Consider the following 11328-nt stretch of genomic DNA (forward strand, 5'->3'; position numbering starts at 1 on the left):
TGTCGCAGGTATTCAGACTTTTAAGCGGGGTTGCATTTGGCGTGTTGGAAGTGGATCTCAAATTGATATCTGGCATGATCCATGGATTCCATCAAGTGTCACAAGGAAAGTAATCACGAATAGGGGTGCAACAATGCTTTCAAAGGTTGATGAGTTAATAAACCCGTACACAGGCCAGTGGGATGAGGATCTAATTCGTGATGTGTTCTCTCCTGTTGATGTTTATAGGATATTGCAAATCCCCTTGAATTATCACTTGACGGAAGATTTTGTGGCTTGGAACTATACACGATCAGGCACGTTTTCCGTGCGATCGGCTTATCATAAGGAGTTTGAACATCAACATGGGGCACAGTGGGTGCGAGCTGATGGGCAAGGTATAGAAAATATAAACTCAGTTTGGAAGGATATGTGGAAGCTGAAAATACCAGGGAAGATAAAACATTTTGCATGGAAAGTTTTGCATGGCGCCCTCCCATGCTTTGGTGTATTAGCAAGCCGACACATCCCATGCTCAGCTCAATGTCCAGTTTGTTTAGTCGGAGCGGAAGACATTCAACACTGCTTATTTAGGTGCCGACGAGCGACGGATGTTTGGGAGCGGCTGGGCTTGCTACAAGTCATACGGAAAGCTGTCGCCGAGGACAGATCAGGATCTATTACGATGGAAATTTTATTAAAGCTTCAGGGCAATGATGCGGAGGTACCAACTGCGGAGCTCGCTGTTGTAGCAGCATGGTATATATGGTAGCAGCGCCGACAGATAGTAAAGGGAGTCAAAGTCCAAACGCCAGAAAAAAACTGCACTAGCCATCAAGGTTTTGGCGACAAATTACCTTAGGTCAACTATACCCAAAGGACCAATAAGGAAGAATGACCACATGTGGAGGAAACCAGGATATGGGATCGTGAAGATAAATGTTGATGCTTCCTTTCAGTATGAAACACTTTCAGGTGCTTGTGGTGCTGTGGCTCGGGATGACCGGGGTGATTTTATTGCTGCAGCAAGTTGGTTTGTTCCAAACATCAGTGGAGTTGACTCAGCTGAGCTAACTGCCATCAGAAACGGGATATACTTGGCAACTCACATTGGATGCAACAACATAGAAATTGAATCGGATTGTTCGTTCGCAGTGGACTCGCTGAACCAAGTTGATGATTATTTAGGCCCGGAGGTAGCTATCATCACAGAGTGTAAACAACTTATGATGGACTTTGCATCCATATCCTTCAGACATTTCTATAGAGAGGCCAATCAGGCGGCAGATGAATTAGCAAACGAGAAAAAACTCTTTTACTACTAGATCCTCGAGTTCTTGGGATGATGAGATCCCTGATTTTATTTCTCAGCTGCTTGTAAATGACATGTCTATTATTTGAGAAGTAAAGTCTATTTGCAGTAAAAAAAAAGAAGATATCCTCCTCGTTGACTTGAATTAATTCTGAACTTCCATCGAAGCCAAATCCTATTTAGCGCCTTTAGCTCCAACTACAGTAGTTTTTGGCAAATTGGGGAACAAACCCCCTCCACCTAGGGCTCGGCCCATTTAATGTTTTTTTCTCGTTTGTAACAGTTGTCACATGCGACAGGTTCCTGTTCGACCGATCCAAGTAGGGTTTCTTTTCTTACCGTTTTTTTCTGGAGTGGTTTTCCTTTGGTTTTTTCCAGGTCAAGGTCTGTATAGTTTTTTTTTCTTTTAGCTTTTTTTCTTTTCATTTTCTTTTTTCATTCTTCTTCCACATTCCTGAACTCTTCTTAAATATGTGAACATTTAAAAAATCAATCCACGATCATTTTTGAAATTTGTGAACATTTTTTCAAATTTGTGAACTTTTTCAAATCCGTGAACTTTTTCAAATATACAAACTTTTTTCAAAACCCACGAACCTATTTTAAACTCATGAACTTTCTCGAGTCTGCGAACTTTTTTTGAACTCACGAACGTTTTCAAGTTTAAGAACTTTTTTTCATGTTAGAGAACTTTGTTTGAACTCTTGAACTTTTTTTTGAGTTCATGAACTTTCTTCAAATCCCGCAAACTCTTTTGGAACTCATGAATGTTATCGAGTTCACGAACTTTTTTAAATCCATGAATTTTTTAAAACCCCCGGAAATTTGTTGAACTCGTGAATTTTCAAGTTCGCGTACTTTTTTCAAATCCCATGAACTATATTTGTACAAAGTTCACGAACTTTTCTCAAATCCACTGAAGTTATTTCTGAACTTGTGAATGTTTTCGATTTCGGGAACTTTTTTCAAATCTCGCAATCTTTTTTCTAACTCATGAACCCTTTTGAGTTTGTGAACTTTTTTTAAATCCCTGCAAACATTTTTTAAATCCAAAAAAATTGTGAACCTTTTTATAATTCACAAACTCTTTTAAATCAGTGAATATTTTTTTAAATCAGTACACTTTTTTTTCAAAAGCATTCTCTTTTTATTTTTTCAAAAAGAAATACAGCTGCAATGCAGCCGCAAAAGCTAGGAAAAAGGCCTACATATGTGAGAGTGAGAGCGGCAATTTCAGATAAAAAAGAAAAGACGTGCGAGAGCTGAGGGAACGAGTTGGGCGACCGAGCGACTGAGAAAGCACTATTGGACCACGGCCCGTGTATCCCGCGCGAGCGCCGGCGTGCATTTTTGGCTCCTGAAGAACTGAGGGACCGAGGGTGTCTCTCCATCGAACCGTGACGTTCAGCCAGCAGGACCTGCATTGGCCACCACTATGATGCTTCATTTTGAGCTATTGCACATTAAACGACATGGTGCCTGCAGCCCATCATACTCACAAGGTTTTCATTCCATTTTCACACTACAGTAGAAATCAGTTTTGGACGGGCAGTTACACGACAAACACATTCATAACAAAGCCCAGAATAATGCTACACGCAAACAGATGTGAACCTCAAACTGCCTTCACAACAACCGACAATGCTTCTGCTTACTATAGCAACAGAGAAACGGATTCTTCTTCTAAAGTCAGCTCTCGCAAAAGAAACTGAAAGATATGTCCAGACCACTGTGGGCAGGTCGATCACGGCGAGACTGGGCACCATTAAACACACCAACAGCAGGATGAAGGATTTTCTCTGGGCACACTCTGCAGACACCAAGCTTCTTTGACTCAACTACACATGTAAAGACATAAACGTAAGCACCACAAAGCCCCAAACAATAATCAAAATAAATTTGCAAGCTGTGAGTGAAAAACTTCTATCAAGGAGTGCACCTGAATCGATCTTGATGCATGAAGCACATGACAGGCCGGTTTCAATCAATCTTGACCTCAGTAAAGAAGTACTCCCTCCGTCCCATAATACGCCTGGTCAACACAGTTGTTGGACCTTTGCGCCTAGCAAGGAAGTTCCCATGGAGCCACATACGACGGAAGACAAATGGATGGACATCCACTGCTTTAACTAGCTCATGCTCACCCCCCTAGAAGATTAAAAAACATCACTCTGAAACTTGCAACTGCATATCAAAATTCAATCATATGGAATTTCTGACTCTAAAAGCTACTCCCTCCATCCCACAGTATAAGAGCGTTTTGCAAGCTAACATATGGAGTAAATGTGACAAGATGTCCAGATGTGATGATACAAATGCCGAATGATTACCTACCCACCCACTGAGTGACACTATGCACAATTTATAAACTTGAATTAGATCAAAACCTGATTCATCGTGTTGTAGTGTTTCAAGGCCTTGTGTGCACATGCTGGGGCTGCCAAAATTCATCTTCCTCAAGTTGCTTCCTAGAAGAGCATGACCGATCCTGCTTAATTTTTTCCATGAAAGAGCAGACCCCACTGGAAATTTCGTATACGCCGGGTGTCAGACTCTTCGCCGAGAGCCAAAACACGGGCACTCGGTAAAGTAAGAGACGCCGAGAGTGACTCTCGGTAAAAGGGGAATCTTGACAAACACATGATACTGCCGAGAGTAGACCTGGGCAAAAATGTGCCTTTGCCGAGAGCCAAGCAGTGCGCACGACAACGTTCTGCCACGTGGCACATCCGACGGCGGTTAACGGCACGGCCACGGTTTGACTTCTTTACCAAGAGCAACCCTCGAAAAATTAACGGTTGCCTAATTGATTCCACCTCGCCTACCTCTTTACATTGTATGATAGTCCAACAGTTGAATTAAACTTTGGTGTACATAATTAAGAATATGTATTAAATTTATGATCCAACGGACCCTACCTATACCGAGAGTGGCTCTCGGTAAGGCAACAGTTGCCAAAAGTTGCTCTCGTTAAAGATAAGGCTATCATCAAACTTTAGGCCCACCTCACCTAGAGACAAGCAACATAGCATGTTTAAATAGTGGGATAGTCCAGATGCAATAAGCTTCGGTATTCATTACACTCTTGTTAAGGAGATGGACCATCACTATGAATGTTCACCTGTTTCGGTCAGAGAAGATTCAAAGTGATAGGCCATCTTCTTAATGATGGATGCCACCTTTTTTATTAATTCAAGTACTAACTCCTTTCTGGTTTATAGGGCTCAATTCAAAAATCTCACCAATCAAGGTAGATGATGAGTGGTGGGATAATTTTTGTGGTTTGTAAAAGCACTCAATTAATGTTCTCGTTTTTTGAGAAATTATTTACCAAGAGTTGGCTGAGACATTCCGCATTTGTTGGACCCGCATGCAATACTTTTGTAAAAGCACTCCGCATTTTTCGGACCCGCGTGCAATATTCGAGACATTTATTGTACCGCTAGGGTTTCATTGCTGGAAATTGCAGATCTGCAAGGCGGCACATGAAATCATGCCCAAAAGCGGCATGGAAAATCCTATGTGATGCCATAGCTACATGTGCATGCCTTGCACAGACGAGGGAGGGGCATGCCCTGCCACCGGGTTAATGAAAGTACCTCAGTGTCATTCCTGATGCAACCGTTGAAACCTCGAAAAATCGTACGATGCCGGAATTCCTTGATACGTCCATTTTGCATCATGTTTTTATGTTGATATTTATTGCATTATGGGCTATTATTTCACTTTAAGATACAATTCTTATGCCTTTTCTCTCTTATTTTACAAGGTTTACATTAAGAGGGAGAATGACGACAGCTGAAATTCTGGACCGAAAAGGAGCAAATCTGAGATACCTATTCTGTACATCTCCAAATGTGCTGAAACTATACGGAGATTTTTTTGGAATATATAAATATATTGGGCGAAGAAACAACAGAAGGGGACCCACCAGGTGGCCGCAAGCCTGGGGGCGCGCCCTACCCCCTAGGGCGTGCATCCCGAGCTTGTGGGCCCCCTGGCCAGCCCCCGGTGTCCATCTTCTACTATATGGAGGGTTTTGACCTAGAAAAAATCATAAGGAAGCTTTCGGGACGAAGCGCCGCTGTCTCGAGGCGGAACCTGGGCAGAAGCAATCTAGGGCTCCGACAGAGCGATCCTACCGGGGAAACTTCCCTCCGGGAGGGAGAAACCTAAGCCATCATCATCACCAACGATCCTCTCGTAGTCGGAGGGTCAATCTTCATCAACATCTTCACCAGCACCATCTCCTCTCAAACCCTAGTTCATCCCTGGTATTCAATCTTTGCCTCAGAACCTCAGATTGGTACCTGTGGGTTGCTAGCTAGTAGTGTTGATTACTCCTTGTAGTTGATGCTAGTTGGTTTATTTGGTGGAAGATCATATATTCAGATCCTTAATGATATTTATTACCCCTCTGATCTTGAACATGAACATGCTTTGTGAGTAGTTACGCTTGTTCCTGAGAACATGGGAGAAGTCTTGTTATAAGTAATCATGTGAATTTGATATTCGTTCAATATTTTGATGAGATGTATGTTGTCTTTCCTCTAGTGGTGTTATGTGAATGTCGACTACATGACACTTCACCATGATTTGGGCCTAGGGGAAGGCATTGGGAAGTAGCAAGTAGATGATGGGTTGCTAGAGTGACAGAAGTTTAAACCCTATTTTATGTGTTGCTTCGTAAGGGGCTGACTTGGATCCATATGTCTCATGTTATGGTTAGATTTATTTTAATTCTTCTTTCGTAGTTGCAGATGCTTGCGAAAGAGGTTAATCATAAGTGTGAGTCTTTTCCAAGTAAGGACAACACCCAAGCACCGGTCCACCCACATATCAAATTATCAAAGTAACGAACGCGAATCATATGAGCATTATGAAAACTGGCTTGGCAATAATTCTCATGTGTCCTCGGGAGCTCTTTGCTTTATATAAGAGTTCGTCCAGGCTTATCCTTTGCTACAAAAAGGATTGGGCCACCTTGCTGCACCTTTGTTATACCCGTTATGAATTATCTTACTACCAAACAATCTGTTACCGATAATTTCACTGCCTGCAGAAAATACCTTGCTCAAAATTGCTTGTCATTTCCTTATGCTCCTTGTTGGGTTCGACACACTTACTTATCGAAAGGACTACGATTGATCCCCTATACTTGTGGGTCATCATTTCTTGGTGTAACACCCCGGTGTAATGATGCTACAGTAATCCCTGGGGTTAAGTTAATCCTTTTGCTAAATAAGTGTTTGTTCATCATTGTCTCTTGTCTCTTTCAAATTCCAGTTGAATTCAAATTCAAATTACGTGTGAACATTCAAAAATGCTCAAACATGAAAACTAAAATGTTCATCATGTAGAAAGTATTCTTCTGATAGTATTGGTGGTGAACCAACATTTTTGCAAGGTGTCTAATTGGCCTAAAATAGCTAAAACAGCACTTAAAACATTTGTTTAAATGCTTTTTAATTTGTAAAATTACTAAACTATTTTATTTAAATGCTAAACTAAATGTGGTTGTGGCTTAAACTGTTATTCTATTTTAGGAGCAAGTGTTGTATTTTTTTAAAGCCAAAATGTTTTGAAAAGAAATAGAAAACATAAAGTAATAAAGGAAACGAAAAAAACAAAACAAAGAGAAGGCGAGGCTGCACTGTGCACTTGGCCCAGCCGCGCAACAGTGCAGCCCAGCCCTTTTACCCTGGCCGTCCCTGACCTCTATTCACCAAGGGCTGGGTGGACGCGCGCCCGCTATCTGTGGCCGCTGATGGCCACGGGGCAGCCATCCGGCGGCCTCCCAGCACCTACTTGGTCGCCCCCGCCCCGGAAGAACCCTAGCGCCCCCATTCCCCTCGCTCTCCCCTCTCCCTCCCTGGTTCGCTCATCGCTCGAAGCTCCCTCGCCGTTGCTGCGTCGATCTCGCGGCCACCGCCTCCCGATCGCCTCGCCGATGCGCCCTACCGCTCCGCCTCACTCGGCTGCATCGACTACACCTTGTCATCGAGCTCGGAACGACCACACGCTCGGGATCGACCTCACCTCTCCTTCTCGGCCGCCGGCGCCCGTCGTTGTCTCAGCCCACTACTGCTGCTCCTAAGCTCGCACATGCCTTTTTTGGCCGCACGGTGAGCTCCTCCCTTCCTTCATTCCTCTCTTCGCGTCGTGCTTTTCGCCGTAGCTAGCTCACCCGCAAGTCGAGCTCCACCGTCCGCCATTGCCGTCATAGGGCTCGCCTCCAAGCTCCTCTGCTCGAGCCAGTAGCTCTGATGAGCTCCTGGAGCGCCGTAGACCTCGCCTAGCCCTTTACTTTGCTCGCGCGCGCTCTGTAGCGCCGATCCTTAACTCCGGCCGAACGCGCCGCCTGCCACCGCCGATGTAGCGGTCGACTGCAGCCATCTCCGTGCTTCTCACAACCACCATCGGACGTGGCACGTCGCGCCCGTCCCGTAGGACGATACCGCCAGCCGAATGGCCCCCTGTGCGATGTTTCCGCGCGTCGCCGCCGACTTCGGTGGTCGCCGGAATGCGCGCTGATGTTTAAACGCCGGCCGGGCAACGTGGAAAGGCCTGGCACACCTCTGTGTGGCTAACAGCAGGCCCCGCAGGCCCCCATTGAACCTTTGACCCAGTCAACTCACTAACACGTGGGTCGCACGCGGATAAATGAATTAAAATAACTAAATAATCAGTTGATTAGTTAGTTAAAACACTAGTCACTCACTGACAGTAGGCCCCACCTTGCTAAATAGGTTATTTAGTTAATATAAACTCTGTTTAATTAGTTGAGTAACTCACGAGTGGGTCCCACTGGACCTACAGGTCATGTTTGACTCTGGTCAGCTGACTGTTGACCGCTGATGTCACTTTTATCTCATGCTGACGTAATCTTACACTGTTCTGGATAATTTTGAATTAGATAAATAAAGTAAATTCCAGAAAATGTTTAAAACCTTTGAAAATTCATAGAAATTAAACCATAGCTCAGATAAAAAAACTTTATACATGAAAGTTGATCAGATCGATGAAACAAAGCTATCCATGCCATCTGTTTCCGTGTCGAGATCCTCTACGGGGGTGAACCCGTAACTTTTAGCCTGTTTTTGGTAGATGAATAGTGCATATATACCGGTTAGTAGATCCAACTTTAATCCTAAAATAACTAATATGACTTAAACCTGTTTTTAGGCAACCCCGCACTACACATTAGCATAGCATACTCTATGTTACGTGTGATTGTTGTGTATTTATTTGTTTCCTCCCCCTCTTCTCTCTCGGTAGATCCCAGTACCGACGTAGACCTCGAGGCCGACGCAGCTTCAGAGACCGACGACACCACTGATGACCTTGCCTTTGCCGCAGAGTAACTAGGCAAGCAAACCCCCCTTGTTCATTCTGATATCGCCCATTTCTTTCCCTCTCTTGCTTGCATTAGAACTGCTACAGGTTTTATATGATCCTATTTTGATGCATAGCCTGTTTTTGTTACCTGCTTTCATACCTTACCTGCTTATTCTAAACTGCTTAGTATAGGTTGGTTAGAGATCCATCAGTGACCCCCCTCCTTGTTCCGACTGCCCAGCTGGATATCAGAAGACCCGATCAACGGGATCGCGATCAACGGGATTGACGACCAGTCCTCGGCATCGCACATCACTTCCCCCTTAGTTGCTTGACACTACTGTGTTACTATCGAGTGCCGAGGGTGATACCTCGTCAGCACTTCTGATGTTAACCTTGTAGGTTAGTTCATCGGTTGTGGTCATCGAGGGTGATTCCTCCTTCACCACTCCCGATAATGACACCGTTGTTCAACTCCTCAAGAGTGGACCTCGAGGGTGATTCCTCCTTCGTTCACCTTGATGATAACATCAGGTGGAATTCCATTGAGGGTGATTCCTGAGGGTTCCCCCTTGGTGCTAGACACACGGTTACTATGATTACTATGACTTTACACTAAACAATGATACTAAAGATGGGTTGGCCCTGAGGGGTACCCGTGCGGGCATATTTGCGAGTGATGTGGAGTCGGGTTGACCTGGAAGGTGCCCGCGAGATAACCACATGGCGTAGCCGGGCATTCTTAGCCCTTGCCGCAAGTCCACGAGACAGGGCGACGGGGTCACATCGATCATGAGTCTCTGCTCGTTACAGCGTGCTCTTAATTCACTAACAGTTGGATATTTGATCCGAGTAGGCCTCTGGCCTTTTTCACACTAACCACCACGTGGGAATAAGTATGGGCACTCTATGTCATATCTATCAGCCAAAAGCTCAGCGGATGTCAGCGATGGAGCGGCGCGTGCCGGGTTGGACTGTGTAAGCACCTGCCTTTTTAAGGAGGTAGCTAGGTCTGCTCACCGGCCGCCCACGCAACATGTAGGAGTGCAAAGGGCGATGGGCCCAAGACCCCTACGCGCTTAGGATGTAGACAAGCGTGTTGGCCTCTCTGTTGAGCCTAGGTAGGACTGCGGTGTGTTGGTCGGCCGAGGCCGGTCATGACCTGATGGTGTGTCCGGCCGGAGTTGATCGAGCGTGTTGGGTAAGTTGGTGCACCCCTGTAGGGAAATATTATATATTTGAATAGCCGGGTCCACGGTAATGGGCGCTTGGAGTTGTATCCCGATCGATACAACTAGAACTCGATACTGAATGCTGAGGCATGTAACGGATATGTGGTTTCGAGATTGCTTTCCCGCAGGGAGTAGGGGAAGGATCTCTGGGCGTTATTTCTACAACATGTTTGTTAAATATAAACTGCTAGTCTATACTCTTCTGATTGCTGCAAGATGCTTGGAGCTGCTTGAAGATGCTAGTCTTCGATAGGCTAGGCTTTCCCCTTCTCTTCTGGCATTCTGCATTTCAGTCCACAGATAGTACCCATTTCATTGATACCGATGCATATGTAGTGTAGATCCTTGCTTGCGAGTACTTTGGATGAGTACTCACGGTTGCTTTGCTCCCCTTTTTCCACCTCTTTCCATTCTTCTCGGATGCTGCAACCAGATGGTGGATCCTAGGATCCATACACCACCTTCGACGACGACTACTACTACTACACCGAGGGTGCCTACTACTACGTGGAGGCCACCGATGACCAGGAGTAGTTAGGAGGCTCCCAGGCCGGAGGCCTTGCCTTTTCGATCGATGTTTCTTTTGTGCTAGCCTTCTTAAGGCAAACTTGTTTAACTCATTTCTGATAATGTTGCTTCCGCTGACTCGTTTGTTATCGAGCTTATGTATTCGAGCCCTCGAGTCCCCTATCTTGTAATATAAAGCTTGTATTATTTAATTTTTGTCTAGAGTTGTGTTGTGATATATATCTTCCCGTGAGTCCCTGATCTTGATCGTACACATTTGCATGTGTGATTAGTGTACGATTGAATCGGGGGCGTCACACTCGGTAGCTGGCACGATATCATCACATGGCCCCTGTAGGGTGTGGTAAAAGTTTGGGCATGTTTCGAATAAGCATCCCCTAAGGCCGCTTGTAAACTGCACCATTTTCGAACTAATCTGTGGGTACCGAGAGGGAGCATGTACGATTTGTCAATGAAGTGCGGGTCATGTTGCTCTGTTGGCCTCAAAACTTCTTGTGCTCTCAAAGGAGGCAATCGGATGACACATGCCAAGCCCCTGCATTTTCCGGACCCGCGTGCAATATTCGAGATGTTTATTGTACTGCTAGGGTTTCATCGCCGGAAATTGCAAATCTGCAAGGCGACACATGAAATCATGCCCGAAAGCGGCATGGAAAATTTGACGTGGTGCCTTTACAACATGCGTAGGCCATTTGTGGAGGGGGCTGTCATTTCCGAGAGCAGCTCTCGGTATTTGTGAATGTTCCGAGAGCTGCTCTCGGTTAAAGGGTAACCTAGATCTAAGGTATTATCCTTTACTGAGCGGTACTCTTGGAAAATTTATAAACCCTAGATCTACGATTTATACCTTTACCGAGAGCTGCACCGGCTGACGCTCGGTAAAGGTATGTGGGACAGTTCTCCCTGTGGTTTCTTTTTCTCACTTCGCTATCCTCCCAC

The sequence above is a fragment of the Triticum dicoccoides genome, chromosome 6B, assembly GCF_002162155.2.
Source record: "Triticum dicoccoides isolate Atlit2015 ecotype Zavitan chromosome 6B, WEW_v2.0, whole genome shotgun sequence".
Lineage (NCBI taxonomy): Eukaryota > Viridiplantae > Streptophyta > Magnoliopsida > Poales > Poaceae > Triticum > Triticum dicoccoides.